Below are 16,809 nucleotides of genomic sequence, written 5' to 3'. Positions count from 1 at the left end.
CAGATCTCGCCAAAACAAAATCAACACACAGCACACACTACTACATTCTGAATCTCTCTTTATCAGTCTGTCTCTCTCTCACACACAATTACACAATTTCTTCTCAGCATTTTCACAAATGCTGATTGAAGAAAAAGGATGCTACACACACACACACATACACACACACCACTAATCTCCATCAGATAAAACAGAGCCTTAAGGTGCTGGTGCTAACTGAGCCCTGTGCTGAAATGCCATTCAGTGACCTTTTATCTCTATCTCTATCTCTCTCTCTCTCTCTCTCTCTCTCTCTCTCTCTCTCTCTCTCTCTCTCTCTCTCTCTCTGTCTGTCTGTCGCTGAAACCCTGAAGCTGTTTGTCTTTAGAGGACGTGAGGACTGTTCCTGTGCGATTATGATTATTTATGTCCCTCTAAATTAAACATATACACATCCCAATGGCGTGTGGTGGACTTCTGAAACGTATTTCGGCATTACACCACTCATATTCACGCCATGTTTTAGGACCTCAATAAGTGTGCTTACATGCACATTAAAAGTTTGATTTCACTTGGACTAAAGCAATAATTCATGTTTTTAAAATGTCATATAAATTCCTAAGTCCAACTGGAATCATACCTGTCCATTTTTTCTAGAGTCATATTAACAGAGCTAGATATTGCGATTGTAGCTTGGCTTCATTCAGTATTTATGTTAATCAGAATACAGCTGGCCTCAGAGGTGTTCGCTTGCTCTGAAGACAGAGGTGATGTGCAACACATATTTAATACTTAAAATATTCTCCTATACGTGTGAAACGTATAATTGTACACACAGTTTAAGACATTAGCTATGTTTTCATAGCTAACCACCTATTTTTATGCACATTTTGGGATAGCACATAAAAAAAACGGCTGGATGGAAACGCCAAGATGCGCATAAATTCTACAAATGTGCATAAAACATTCTGCACTCAACTAAGTTGGATAAATTACTTATTGGTAAGAAAACTTGCATAAACTACGATGGAAACACTTTTACCGAAAAAAAAAAAAAAAAAAAATTACTTAATGCGCATTAAAAAAGACATGTGGCTTTGCAATGGCACAACATAAAGTGTTGGACCAACCAACAGACCGATCTCATTGTCCAGCACTTGAAATGCTAGTTTTGTCATTCTAAAATGCTTGAGCAAAGTGCTTCGTTGTAATTAGCTCCCAGAACTGTGTTTCCAAACAGCAGGCTCCAAAAATAAGATAACATGACCATATTTTTTCTGCACGCTCTGTAGCTCGTAATTTATTGTATACAATTTTTTTATATATACAGTGCTGCCTTCTACTGCAGCAAATACAATTGTTCTTCATGATATTTAACAAAAGTTAATCAGGAAGTGACGATTTTGTTCTCTTCGACTAACTGGATGGAAAAGTTTTATGCGATATTCCAATTTTGCACACAAATTTAATTCATAACTTTGGATGAAAACGTAGCTATTGTTCCAAACGTATGATTTACTTTCATCTGTTGAACAAAAAAGAAGATATTTTGAAAAACAGTTTTTGTCCCTAAAATGAAAAAAAAAAAACAACTCTAGACCCCATTGAATTTGATTATAATGACATTTTCAAAATATCTTCTATTGTGCTTCGCAGGAGAAAGAAACTCATACAGGTTTGAAATGACATTAGGGTGACTAAATTTGACAGACTTTTTGTTTTTGATTGAACTTCCACAGCAAAGCTCAAGAAAGGCAAAGGTCGCTGCCTCCCTCTGAAAATGTATCTGCAAGTGCCTCAGTTTGGCATTACTTCAGAAAAACGAATTTTTTTTAGCTCATATTTCGCAATATTTCCTTTGTTCTATTGTTGTACTGACTGCTATACATTTAAAACGCCCATGGCACACCCTAACATTTGCTGTCCAATAAGTGGTAGATAAGCTGTGTACATATCAGAATGATACTGTGTATGTGTTGTCTGTGTTTTCTCAGAAGAGCAGTCACCAGTACAGCTGCACAGATGCTTGTGTGACGTGCTAGACTGAGCATAAGCACTGCTGTCATGCATCACAGCACACACATGCATATGACTGTGACACCGTTTCATAGTGAATCTGCCAGTGAGTATTCACACTAAACACAGCTGCTAAATATAAATCCGTAAGGTATGTTTGTAAATCGCGGACAAAATACAGACGTTTCCAAACGGTGGTTAATGTACACTGCTCACACGTATACCATCTGATGCTTGCGCAGGATATGCAGTGTTCAGCTTGGCATAACCAAGAAACACCCACCCACATACACACGCAAGTTTTCTCAGTGGAGGCCAACTGGTGTTGCAGGTATAGCTGAGCTGAAAAATAAGACCCCGGTGAATGGCAGTTCTAAAGACCTGGTCTTCACACTGCTGGAGTATAATAGCCAAGCCAGTTTATTTTCACACAAATACACACACACACAGGAGATAATACCACTGTTGCCATGGGAGACAAGTCCTAAAGGTATTTGTCTGCAAACGCTATATTGAGAAGTGTTTCAGAAATCCATTCTCCTTGACTGTCTGCCTGAATATTCATCAAGACGATGGCTGGATCGAGATTTGCTCTGGAATCACATTGTGAATGAGCTCGCTAGAAGACAGATGATCAGCACGAATCAGACTGTGTGCATGCATTATGATGTCATTATGATGACGGAGAGCTGGTTTAACAAAAAGATAATTCTGGTGTCATTTACTCACTGTTTTAACACCTTTGTGCAATGGAGAGGTTCTATGAATATTAAAGGTTCCAAATAGAACCAAGGCTAATAAATAGATAATAAATAGCCACTAATTTTCATCAGTGATGAAAATTCTAGGTCTAATTCTATTTGGTAAGTAATCATTTTGAGCTATCTGAAAATAAATGGGGGGGAGGGCTTGTGCCCCTCAATGTCTATGGTGGTCACTGCCCTGCATGGAACCATCAATGCCACTGCAGAACCTTTATTTTTAAGATTGTAGGAGAAAAGCACCAGAAATGTAGCCTATACCACTCTTGCACTGATTCACAAGTCTTCTGAGGCCATACAATAGTTTTGAAGAACAGCTCAAAATCATTATTAATTGAAAATCTTCTCTTTTGCTGTAGCTCTCAAATCACATTTGCACTTATATTTTACACTTTGCAACTGTATTTTCATCACATAATGGACTGTTTCTCACACTGAGCAATTGGTATGACTTAAGATAACATGGTGCCAGGTTTCCTAAAAAAAAATAGCTGTGAAAAGGTGTGGACAATTATTTTTGCGACTGACCTTATTTTATATGCATTTGTAGAAAGTTCCATTTCAAACACAACATTTATGGGAGGAGAATATTTAAATTTTGCTATGTGATTTGCGGTACTCAATTTACTGGTATTTGTGCAATTATTTAACACCCCCATAAAAGCACGTCTTAACCCAATTTGCTAATTTGTTGCAAATAAGTAGCTAATTTGCACTGCTCTTGGTAGGCTGGTCATTATGGAAAGGAGCTGGATGCATGTGTTCTTTAATTTGCGCACCTGCAGAACTTTCCACTCCCATCTACACTTTTATTGTATTGAGGTCTCAGCTAATTTGACCTGTTTAGTAAATCTAGCCCTTGAAATAAAATGCAGAAGTCACATGAACTGCATTTATGTTGACTTTTCACCATAGCATTCCAGTACAGAAAAGAACTACATATGTGGGTGAGTAAATGATAACAGAAATGTAATTTTTGGCTGAACTATTACTTTAAAGATGGGCATATACAGAGGCTCTGGTCCAAAATCTAGTGAGCTGCATTGCATGTCTACTGCCAATAAAGGCATCAAAATTTAAATCAAACTACATCATGCATATAGCATATCTTACACAAAATGCAAATGCACTGGAATTAACTTTAGTTTGTAAATTGAGTTTGTTGTGGCAAAATCCAGTAATTTCTATAGGAATCTGTTGAGATTGGCAGCTTCACATGAGGGTGAAAAAGATCCCCAAGCAGATTTTGCTTGTTTTCAAGATGCTCATGTTAATTGGCGATGTTGACTGCTTGGTTTGAAGGTGACTTCTGTTCTGTGTGAGCACGGCTTCATGCATCGCTACATTATTGACAATTTTGTCCACAAGGGACCACACATTTATACTGAACATTTCTTTAAGCATAAACATATACACAAATGCTGGGTAAAAAAGCCAATTTTCTGAGCTTTATTGAATTTATACTAATAGTTTTCTCTGCTATCTTGGATGTCATTTTTACAAAGCTTGTTTCAGTTTATTATGGTATGTTTTGGACACATACCTATCCTTAATATGTAGGCATCTCACTAGGTTTGGTACAGATCCAAAGTCTGCCAAACTGTTGTGTTTCTGTAGCTAAACAGCATGGTCTTATAAAAACACCAAGGTCAAGGGTTTGATTCCAAGAATCCATGAACTGCTACAGTGTGTACCTTGAATGCATCTAACAAAATCCATATAAAGTAAATGAATGCACTGTATTTGTAAGATGCAGATTTCTAATATTCGTTCTATATACTATGAGCAGTTCCCTGATCAGAAGTGTGTTTACAGGAGTGAAGTATTTAAAATCGAGGGGGTTGGGTTGCAATCAGGCCCGAGACGTGAACACACACACACACACACACACACACACGGTGTCTCTCATTCACAGGAGAAGTGTCATTAGCATCTTTCCCGAAGCTTCCATTGGCCAATAAACGCTAGCAGTCAAGCAAGACTGCTCTGAATTCATCACTCTCTCGCCTTCTCTCTGTATCATCCCCATATTTCTCTCTCTCTCCCCTCCCCATCCCTTCTTTCTTCTTTCTCTCTGTCTGTAGATTTGAGCAGTGTGCCCCCTGATGAGTCACCTCTGTCATCAGAGCACCGCAAAGGGAGAGAAAGACATACACACACACACACACACATAGAGAGAGAGAGTAAGAGAGAGTCGGACAGCATCCCTTCTGCAAAGTCTCACCCCATCCTCAACCCCCACCACACACGTAACCAAAATCGAAAGACCTAAAGATGAAAATTTACATTTTTATCTTTTTTACTCTCTCCCTTTCGTTCACTCCACCTATCTGCCCCCTCCCCCATCTTTCGCTCTCTCAGAATCAAATTTCTAAGATCCAAAGCGTATCGAATGTGCGGCATTTCTTTGTGCACTGAGGAGAGGAGAGGAACAGTGATGCTTTCTCAAATACCAGAGGAAGTGGAAGACTCCCCCAGCAGAGCAGCAAAATTATGGAAATAGCTAAATAAATAATACTACGACTGGCAGTGTCGCTTCCCTGCTGCTGTGACTAATCAAGAGGGTGTGAGCGTGTGTGCTGATTTGGGACCTTCTGCAAAACACACACATGGTGCTGTGGCAACATCGCCGAAAAGCCTATCCTCTCTTAATTTGTGTTCACATTCATAGTGGTGTGAATTCAGTTCTGTTGGTTTAACTCAGTGTGCTGGCAAGACACAATAAAGTGCCAAACATATTATTTCTTTGATGGAAAATTGAGATTTTGTCCAAAACAACCACAACTGGGACAAATAATACATTTTGTCAACAATTTGGTTTCTATGTGGTTGAGATTAGCCCCACCCTCTGTGAAGTCTCATTGGTTAAAAAAAACTGAATTTCAAACATTTAATATATGATTGTGTTTGATTTGTGTTCTGTGAGGCCAAAATTAAAACTAAAACTATTAAAAATCAATCCGGGTACTTAAAATAAAGTTGAGACAAACAAAATATAAATACTAGATGAAAAAATGCTGCCTAGGTAAATGTACTAAAATTTCTAAAACAAAACCAGAAATAAATATAAAATGAAGCAAAATTTAATATTTTAAAAAAAGAGCTCATAACACTGTTAATAAAACAAATAAAAATGTAAAATTTTTTTAAAGTAATTAAAATTTACAAAAAACGTGAAAATATCAAAAAAGTCAAACTGTTAATAAACACTATAATAGCATATGGGTAATAATTAAATAACACTGATTAAATTGTCTGATTCTGTTCTCAATTGTTTGGGTCAGAATCAATGAGAAAAATGTATCATGAAAATCCCTTAAATCACTTGCATGCAAAACCATTCACACTGAATCCAGTACTTGGACTGAATTTAATGTGAACTGAATGACTTGTAAAGGAACAAGCCATTCAACCATACAAAATATAGTGCTCTCACAAGCAGCCTAACAAAAGTACAGCAACTACTTTTCTGGAACAATGTGAACCCTGAAATATAGGTACACAGAAAAAGTAGGAGGAAGATGATGGGGGAAATGGAGACCACCGATCCAGCTCTTCTGATTGCGCTCGTCAGCCGGAAGGATTCTTTCCTAGAGGCGTGCTGAAATTGGATTTCTGTCACCGCCGGAGAAGCATGGTGGCTGAGCATGGCAAGTAAAAATGGTGCTTTAAGCGAAAAATACGACACAGTGTGAACCAGAACGACATAAACGAACCCAATGTTCACCAACCACTCAGTGTTTATTCCTCTGTACAGCATGGCAGTTAGTTGCCAAGTTATGTTTTAATTTGATTAATTTAAGTAAACTATGTGCAGGTATCTGCTGACTATCATTATGACCTCTCAAAACACTTCTAAGAACTATCAGCGTTTTGGCTTCACTGAACAACATCACACCAGAAATCGCACTTAAAGCTTTCACGTTTTTAGCCACTTTATCATAATTTTTTTTTTTTTAAAGTACAACTGACAGTTTTTCATTCACAACGTCTGTTCTGGGAAGCTCAGTAAACCCCTAAACTCGACTACAGCTGAGATCCTTTGTAAATGTATAATGACTCACCAATACAGTGTAATACTGGATCATTTAGGTCTACAGAGAAGAATATTAAACTGTTAACAGGCCTTCTTGGGTAGTTTCAGACTGATGCAACATTGAGACATTAAAATCCACAGAAAGCCAGCAAGCCTTTCCAGTCTCAGACCTGATAGTTAGACATAGCCAAACTTCTAGCTATTGGCAAAAGTCTGCATCACTTTGCAGTGTATTCTGACCAAGAACCACCCACTTAGACAGGAAGAGAATTTCTGTGCATGAAAAAACTCATGATAATTTCACACAGTCAAATATATAACTCTGCTGTAGTTTACTTGATAAAAGTGTCTAAAACAAAACTTTAAACACTGGCTTCCACAAATCTAGCAAACTTTTAATTCTCCTAAAAAGTAGTAACACTGTATAAAACCTGTATACTCTGCATACAGCCAGACAATAATATAGAAACTTGGGGTTAAAATATCTTGCCTTTTTCTAATGTAATATTAACAGCATACTGTCAATAAACATCTATAACTGAGATAACAGATCTGATCAAAATTGCTAAATGCTAAACAATGTTATGCTATAACTACAGGTTTGAAAGTAATTTGGCTAAATGTACAAACCTTCATTAATGGCATCAGCTCTCAGAAAAGCCCTTGACGTTAGAACTTGAGAATGTCAACACAAGACCAAAACCTGCTTGAATCAGTGACGACAATAAAAGGATACTTGTTCTTTTGGAATAACACAAACCCTCTGTTTGAGAGGAGCCTTTTATCATTCAAGTCCCTCTCCCACTTTTAACTCTAATGTATTACATACTGATGAGTGTTTGATACTACTGAAGCAATCTGTTGATTGTAATCAAGTATCTGTTGAGAAGATGAGTCTCTCTTAGATGGTGAGGATCCTTCTAAAGTGGGAGGAAGAGGAGGAGAGAATAACAGACGTACAGAAGGAAAAGTAAGAGATTCAAAGGCAAAAAGGCATTAAATTGATTTTTGGTGCTGTATGCAGTTTGGTCAAAAAATGCAGTATAAGAGGCTTCTTTCAAAAACATTTAAAAGTCTTTACAACCCAGAACTTTTGAACAATACCATATAACCGTAATAATCATAATATGGCTTGTCATACTTTATAACTTAATTACCCTTTTTTAAATTAAATTAATAGAGTGGAATTTGGTTTTATCTAAAGAGGTTTGATTGGATTGTGAAAAAAAGCTTTGATAATGATTGAATAATATATATATATATATATATATATATATATATATATATATATATTTTTTTTTTTTTTTTTGAATATGATTATGTAATCTTTTAAAGTTTTAAAATTAAGGTATTTTAAAGTTCATAGATGAAATATGTACAAGAAGACCATCGACTGATTAAGAAGGTAAAGTGAGTCAGTTTTCATTTTGTATTGTTTATATAGGAAGGAAGGTAAAGAGGGATAGAGGGGAATATGATATAGATTTAGAGAAGAAAAGAGGGAGAAAGAGGAAAAGAGATGCAAGGGAAAGGGAAGGTGGAGGTGTTGGCATATCGCTGATGATTACACAGTGTCCGCGGAAACGTGCAACCAGCGACACCATGGCAACAACACTTTTCACTCGGCGGCCCAGAGATGTGATCTGCTTAGAAGATAAGTGATCTCTCTTTTTCTCAAATTTTCTCTCCCTCACCATCCCTAAACTAGTTTCTTTCTCTTCTCTTCCTTCTAGGAAACCTCAGTCTGCCTTTTCTAGTCTACTGTTAACACACACACTGGGAATCCGTTAGGTTTGTACTGTTCAACATTGAAATCTTAATGAGCATCGGTTGTTTCCAAAACTGGTTCCAAAATGGTCGCAGGTTTAACCGCCGAGACGGGAGTCAAGATGGCTCTCCACCTCTAATCACCTGATGTCACTGGCCCTTGAGGGAGCTCTCTGCCAATCGGTGCAAAGTACTGAGTAGTAATATCCCGGACCTTTGGATTTGAGTGCTTATGTTTGGATGTTCTGGTCTGACTGCAGTAACCGGAGCCAAAATGTCTCCAGGTGGAGTGGCCATGACTTGAGCCAAGATGGCAGCCAATGCAGCATGTCTGGCTTGTTGCGGAGGGCCTCTGGTCTTAATGGGGAAGACACAGACAGTCAGGACAAGGCTTGTTTCTCCTGAAACTGGACCTGAATGACTTCTCCAGTCTCAGAGACAGATGGTGAAGTTATTAAGGAGAAAGAGAGGGGAAGAGAAGGAAAAAGAGAGAGGTATGAACACCAGGGACAAATTTAGAGTGTTGCCAGCATGTGCCATTCACAGGATGGTTGGTTGGCATACGCTAATGAAAACTGGTCCCTCGTCATCCAAACCTCTGGAGCATAAACACAGTAGCATATATAGGGATCAGCCACAATGTCACTAGGGTATGTGACCCCCCTTCCTCGTCCTCTGTCTCTCCTCATCCTCTTCCCACCATTTCATCTGCCTTCCATCTTGACAGAAGCCACAAGCTGCATGGTTGACTGGGCCGGTCAGTGAAAGACTGTACAGTCCAAAGCAGGAAAATTGATCTACATATCAGTTATAGAGCTGCTGGGGACTTTTTCCTTCCTGGCTGGAGAAGCCTGGAGAAATTGCTTGGCTTTAGCCATGGCATATTTTTCACCACTTTGGGCAAAAATCCATGTCGATTACGCAGCCAATCGATGGCCTGCGTCTCTTGCTCAGCGGTGCTGCTAAACGCATCAATGATGAGCCCAGTGTGGGCGGCAGAGCCAGAGAGACAGGGATGGAAAAGAGAGAGGGAGAGAACGAGAGTGAGACGAGCAGGGAGGGAGAAAGACAAGGAGCTAAAGAGGGAGACTGACAGGAAAAGAAGGAGAAAGCGAGAAGGAGTGGGAGATAGACGGGGGAGAAAACAAGAGTGAGACAATGAGGGAGGGAAAATGAGAGTGAGACAATCAAAGAGGGGGAAATGACAGCAGGAAGAGAGAGAAATAAGGAGGGAAAGAGGGAGGGAAATTGACAGAGGGTAATTAAGTGTGGGATGGGGAAGAAAAGAGAGAAGGATACAGAGGGAAGGAGGGAGGGAATAAGACAGACAGGTACAGAGGGAGATGAAAGAGAGAGGAAGACAGCGAGAGAGACGGGAAATGAGAGTGAGATGAAGAGAGACAATAAGGAAGGTGGGAGACAGGGAGGCAAACTGAGAGTGAGACAGATAGGGAAAGATGAAGGTGAGACAGGCAGAGAAGGAGAACAAGAGTGAGAAAAGAAAAATTGAGACAAAAAGGGAGGAAGGTATACAAGAATGAGATAGACATGAGGAAGAAACACAAGTGAGACAGACAGGAAAGGAAAATAGAGAGAGTAAAAAAAGTGAGACAGACAAGGAGGGAAAGTGAGAGAGACAGATTGAAAAAATTAGAGTCAGGGAGAAAGGAAAACAGAGATGGTGAAAAAAGTGAGACAGGGAAAGATGAGAGTGAGACAGGCAGAGAAGAAGAACAAAATTGAGACTGATAGGGAGGAAGGTAAACAAGAATAAGATAAACTTGACAGTGAGACAGACAGGAAAGAAAACAGAGAGGGTGAAAAAAAGTGAAACAGACAAGGAGGGAATGCAAGAGTGAGACAGACGAAAAGGAAAAATGAGAGTGAGACAATTGGAGAAGAATAGTCAGGTAGAAAAAAACAGTTGGGGAGGACACAAGCTTGAGACAGAAAGGAAAGGAAAGGAAAATCAAGAGGGCAAACGAAAGTAAGACAGACAGGTAGGCGAAATGAGAGTGAGACAGTAGGGGTAGGAAAAGAGTAGGAGAAAGAAATTGAGACTGGCAGGGAGTAAACAAAAGTGAGACAGACAGGAAAGGACAATAGAGAGGGCAAAAGAGAGTAAGACAGACAGAAAGGAAAAATGAGGATGAGAGCTGGAAAGGAATAACGGGGAAAGCAAAGGAAAACAAGAATGAGACAGACAGGGAGGAAACAAGCATGAGACAGAAAGGAAAGTAAATTGAGAGGGTGAAAGAAAGAAAGACAGACAGACAGGGAGGGGAAATGAGAGTGAGACGATAGTAAAAGAGAGGGAGAAAGAAATTGAGACTGAGAGGGAGGAAACGAAAGAGAGACAGACAGGAAAGGACAATAAAAGGGCAAAAGAGAGTAAGACAGGCCAAGAGGGGGAAATGAGAGTGAGACTGTTGGAAAAGAAAACTGATACTAACAGTGAAGAAAATAGGCAAGGAAAACTAAAATGAGACAGACAGAGAGGAAACGAAAGGGAGACAAACACAAAAGGAAGAGAGGATGAAAGAAAGTGAGAGAATGAAAGGGAGAGAGGGAAAGAGACCCCCAAAAAGTAGGAAAAGAGAGGGAGAAATTGAGACAGACAAGGGGGAAAAAGAAAAGGAGAAAGACAGCAAGACAGACAGGAAAAGCAAATATCGGCAGACAGCAACAGAAACATTGAGAAGAAAATGAGTGAGAACCTTTTAAAGAGACAGACAGACAGAGAAAGAGAGACTTGGTGCTTTCTCTTCCTTAAATCAGTAGTTTGGTTTCACTGTGTTTGTGTGTGTGTGTGTGTGTGTGTGTGTGAGTTGCCTGATGTAATCGGTCGTTGGAGTGTGCGAGCATGTCCTGTGTCACTAGTGGAGCGTAGTGAAAGCTGTGATTTACAGGAGGCTGTGGGGGAAGCTGAGAGAGAGACAGACAGACAGAATACTCGTTAGAAGTATAAGGATGCTGTGACCAGAGCATCCAAACCACAATAAATTACATCTCTATTGCCATCTCTCATACTGAGCTCATACACAAATACCCAAACGCTCTGAACACCCACGACGTCCATAATAAACATACACACTCCCACAATGCATTTCTGCAACTGCTAGTTGTGGTAATGTGGCCCAATGATGCTACTCAACAATTCTGAAGTGTGTTGTTTTAGCATTTTATTTCACATATATTACACATATATTACATTATATAACTGACGATTATCACCAAGTTCGGTCCAAAAAAGAGCAAATGCCGCAGCTAGCCGGTGACAGCGCCCAGCTCCGACTGAATTATTTACATCAGAGTTATGACACAGTGTTCTGAGCAGATTTGCTCCGATCGGCAAATGGTCGGTTGTGACATCAGCACTCGACCTGAACCAGACGTTTGGCATTCTGCTAGCGCCTGACATGCTAATCTGGCTAGCCTCCTCCTAACGTCTGTCACGCTAAGGTAGCCGCCTCCTCTCTCGTTCTTTTCGCTCTCCTCCTCCATGACATGAATACAAATGTGCTTTAAAAAACCCAAGGCATCATCTCTCTGCACCCCACCCCCTCCATCTCTCCCTCCATCCCCGCATCTTTGTGTGATAGGCACCTCTAAATGAATTTGCAATCATCTCGGCGGCTAGGCACACAAGGCTAGTCTGCACATTTCCAGCTATTCAAAAAGATATTAAAGCGGAGTATACATTGGAAGGCGAGAGCGCTCAAAAGAGAGATGCTTTTCAAAAGAGCGACTCGAAATCTTTCTCCTTTTTTTACAGCTCAAAAATCCCTGCTGACCGAGATGCGCCTCGTCTCCAATGAAATAATGAAACAATTATGACCGTGCAGACGTGCATCCCAGAATTAACTAAACTGTCATCTAACTAAATGTGTTTTATGTTTGCTGTGAGTTATTAGCCGTCCCCTTAACACACTCGTAATTTATGCATTGGATATTTGACAACTGTGAAAAATAAATCCATTTATTTCCTTTGGTTCTCTCTCTGGAGGCACATCCCTCCCTACTACTGATCAAATCCCAACCCCTCCCTCCATTTCTTCTTCTCCTCCTTCGGTAGCAGATCTCCAAGGACTCTTATTCCTTCCATTTCAATCTTCCTACCTCATTGGCACACTCTTGGTATTTTTTTGGAAATGCAAGTGGATGGATTTACCTATGGCAGCTTTCAGTGTAGTCTTTAGTCATACTGTTTTTAATTTGACCCAAACAAAAATTAGGCTGTGAAGGATAGAAATAAAGTCATACTAAAATCTAAGCTGTTCTAAGTTGGTCTTCCAGCAACATCATTGGTTTTAGAGGGTTGTTGGGCGCTTATTAAACTTGGTTAAGTTCGTAGACCAGATGGCCGATGAGTTAAACCAGATGAACACCAGCTAAGGACTTCTATCCCTCACAGCCTTATTTTCATACACTTCTGTGTATGAATTTGATGGCCCAATAACGGTTAACAAGAATTTTGTTCTAGGGCCAACACAAAAACTAAATCTCTGTCACCTCCCTAATCCCTATAATATTCTGTATCAAACATTAAACTGAAAATGGAATTTAGTGGCCTTGTGTTTACAGCGTAGATTTGAGCAATATTTAATTTTACACAAACAAAATTGGGCTGTGAGGGATAAAAATACAGATGTTCTGAAAACTAAGCTGGTTTACTGGTCTAAGCTGGTCGCCCAGCCTAATCAGGCTGGTTTAATAGGGTTTTCAGGCGCTGAAATACATGATACATTGATGTGTAAAGACACTGAACAGTATTTATATAGTTTTTTTCCTCTGATTCACGCAATGTCCGAACTCTTCGAACTGTCCTGACATCTTCTTCTTCTTGCTCACAACAGGCTACATATCTCTCATCTTCTTCTTCTTGCTTTACAGTGAATCACAGATTTATAAGTGCATTAACGCTACATATCTCTCAAATGGACATGCTCAGGACAGTTTGAAGAGTTCGGACATTGCGTGAATCAGAGGTAAAAAACGATATAAATACTGTTCTGTTTCTTACACAGACCGATCGTTTTGTGTATTTATTTACACATCAATGTATCGTCACGAGCCGCAGGGTTAAATTTGGTTTAGTTTGTGTACGTTTTTTTGACTCTCAAAGCCGTGATTCCCATGAACTTCCATTATATGACTGACAGACTGCAACGGTTTGTGTTAAAAATCTTTGTTTGTGTTCTACTGAAGAAACAAAGTCACCTACATCTTGGATACCCTGGGGGTAAGCAGATAAAGATCATATTTTCATTTTTGGGTGAACTATCCCTTTAAATTTGGTTAGGCTACAGACCAAGTGGTTGATCAGCTAAACCAGACTAGCTAGACCTGATTAAACCAGCGGATGTCATATTGGATAGACTTCTATCACTCACAGCCTTGTTTCCATCCACTTTATGGTTGGAATATTCCATGTCAGACTTTGAATGTAAGATGGCATTTGGTGGCCTTGGTTTTAGGCATATAATGGTTAAAATTATGGTTTGTTTAATAGGAATAGGGCCAATGAAAGACAAAATCTTGGTCACCTCTGTTTCAAATCATGTAGGAGACAACTGACCCTGTGCTTTCTACCTTTCTTATACCCTCTGTCTCAACCTCTTGCTGCCAAGCACAAAACAAACATACAAACAAAAAAATGGCAAGTCAGTGAAGCTTCTACATCAAAACGGATACATTTACATTCCCTTATTGGCATGTGTGATGCTTTTAAAACATCATTAATGAGCTTGTGCAAACCACTGTAATTTTTATTCCACTTGACTCTCAGTTTGCGTGTAATTGCTATTAAACTCAGGGGACACATAACCATTATGTTCACATCAAATAAAACACAATTTTCATGTTCCTGTGTTCCATCTCAAACATCATAAAAATCTATTAAACTATTGCTGTAAATATTTTAACATGAACTATTCAGTATTACATCATTTATAAAACTGTAGCTATTTATACATACAAGGCCCATTGAAGCCATGGAAAGGATTGAGCATAATTCTATTGGTCTTCAACTACAGCAATACAACAAGAGCAGTGGTCTTTTCATGGTAAAATTCACTGAAAACCACCTGAACCATGGTAAAACACTGTAACGTGCCTTGTTTTTTATGTTTACATTTATGCATTTAAAGGACGTTATTATCCCGAGCAATTAAGCAAAGAGCCAACAATATTTATAATATACAATGCCAGATTTAATAGAGAACTAGATTAGGAAGCAAGTTAGATAACAGAAGAAATGCAGAAATTAATATAGACTGCTCAACCGCAACTGTGTATTTATCAGACTTATAGGTTTGAGCATGGCTCATCCAATCAGAATTTAGAATCAAATTTTTATAGTGAGATATTTATAATACATGATCTGCATATTTCTGTAAAAGTATTGCCATCAATTACTGACCTACATGTCACCGAGATTATTCTTAATATGAAACGGTGACCAGAATGTCCTCTGAAATTGGAATTACAGCTAGGGAAACCTGAGTTACCAAGAGTTCCAGTAGTCAATGGTAGACACCTATGAATTGTTTTTAAAAACAATTTCAATGTCTTGCAATTCTGGGCATACACATCACTGTTGCTTCATATTGTAAATTTTTACACAGTGAAATGTGCATGAACAGAAGTCCAACTCTTGAACATGGCATTCTCATAATTACGATTTAAGCAGTGCTCAAGTAGCATCAAGTGAAGGCAGAATATATCCTGCAACCTATGGAATACAAGATCATCATGAGAACATCAGCGCTCATAACTCCAAATAAATAGTTTTGTCTTTTCCACCTCAGCAGCTTGTTTATACACATCAAACAGCAATAGAAATTGCATGTTTGAGTGACACCAAAGACGATTGGATAACCTTTAGCATAAGGCAGAAAGAAAGAGAAAATCACTGCAGGTTTTCAGAACAGCTGGTAGTGTAAAAGCAGTCTGCTACCACCATGGAGGGCACAGACTGAGAAACCCCCCAGGCAGAATAGAACCGCCCCCAAACACACACACACACACGGCTCCAATCATTGCACAATTCACCTGACATAATTCACATTCAATCATGGCATACAGAAAGAGAAAAGCTCTTGTTGCTCTGCAGCTTTCACACACAGATGGACCCGCTCCTGAATAACCAGACAATCATGAGAGGAGAGGAAAGGAGAGCAGGGGAGGTTTACACTGGCATGAAGGGCAACTCATCCAGACTATCCAATGACACATTCCAAACCATCCACTCCCCCATCACCCCCTGGCCTTTCCATACAACCCAATATCTTTTCAAGGACTAAGAATAACGGTGCGTAATAGTAGTGAACGTTTTTACCCATGCTCACCTAGCCAGGAATAACCACAATAATAACAGCACGCCGTTTGCAGCCCCAACTTCGGCTCCAACTCTGGGTCTACTCATTTTTCACTGACCCACCCCCCTCAAACAAAAGAGAAAGATAAAGTAAGAAAAGGTAAAAAGAGAGAGTGATCTGGTGCTGAAGAAAAAGATACAGTGTACTCACCCCCTCTCTTTCTCTGTCACCCTATCAGCCCCAGAGTACGAGCGTCTCCTCCTGTTTCTCTCGCTTTTCTCCCTTTCTGTGTGCCCTCTCACACACAGCGGCCATACAAAAACACATTCAGGATCATTTGGGTTTTCATCATTTGTTTCTTCTCTTATTTCTCTCCAGGCTTTTGTACCCCTCCCTTTTGTCCGTGCTGGCCCAAAAAGTGCACACACATCCACACAAAGGGTTGCTCTTCCCTGCAGTCCCTGGTCCCCTTCAGCATCTAGACACTAGGACAACATCAAAGCAACTTGGGGGGAACACTTCAGGGGCCTATTGTCTCCAGTCTGATCGTTTTTTCTCGTCTCCGTCCCCCCCTTCGCTTTTGATGCCACTTGGTACGGTCCAGGCATTCAAGCCAAGCAGCTTTCACACATGCAGGGGAAGCTTGTCTCAGGCAATTGCTGACAAGCTACAAACAAGGCAGCCATCCCCCTTCACTGTACACATACACACACACTCACACATGAGTGTGTTAACAACTCGGTTCTCTTGCTGAGACTCAAGCCCTCACTTACGGGTCGCTGTTGAGCCCGACAATGTCATTCAACAACTTGTGTATCTCTATCTTACTATCTCGAAGTGTGAGCTTCAGCTTTGGGGAAGCTACGTTTAAAGTGTCTTGGAGAGCTTTAATGTAGTTTAATGTAGTCAAGTTTAGCTTTTGGCAAATAAG

General features: G+C 39.7%; 1 protein-coding gene across 1 annotated transcript in view; it reads right to left on the bottom strand.

The window, feature by feature from the left end:
• Positions 1 to 16,424, bottom strand: part of LOC109098557 (B-cell CLL/lymphoma 9-like protein) — an 83,989-nt gene extending 67,565 nt beyond the window's left edge. Inside the window, exon 1 of the mRNA XM_042717432.1 lies at positions 16,089 to 16,424. The gene's annotated coding sequence lies outside the window, so the exon portion shown is untranslated. The remainder of the gene's footprint in view (positions 1 to 16,088) is intronic.
• Between the last annotated feature and the right edge of the window lie 385 nt (positions 16,425 to 16,809).

This window comes from Cyprinus carpio, chromosome B1, assembly GCF_018340385.1.
Source record: "Cyprinus carpio isolate SPL01 chromosome B1, ASM1834038v1, whole genome shotgun sequence".
Taxonomy (NCBI): Eukaryota; Metazoa; Chordata; class Actinopteri; order Cypriniformes; family Cyprinidae; genus Cyprinus; species Cyprinus carpio.
The sequence above is the reverse complement of the archived record's forward strand: the minus strand, read 5'-3'. Positions and strand labels throughout refer to the sequence as shown.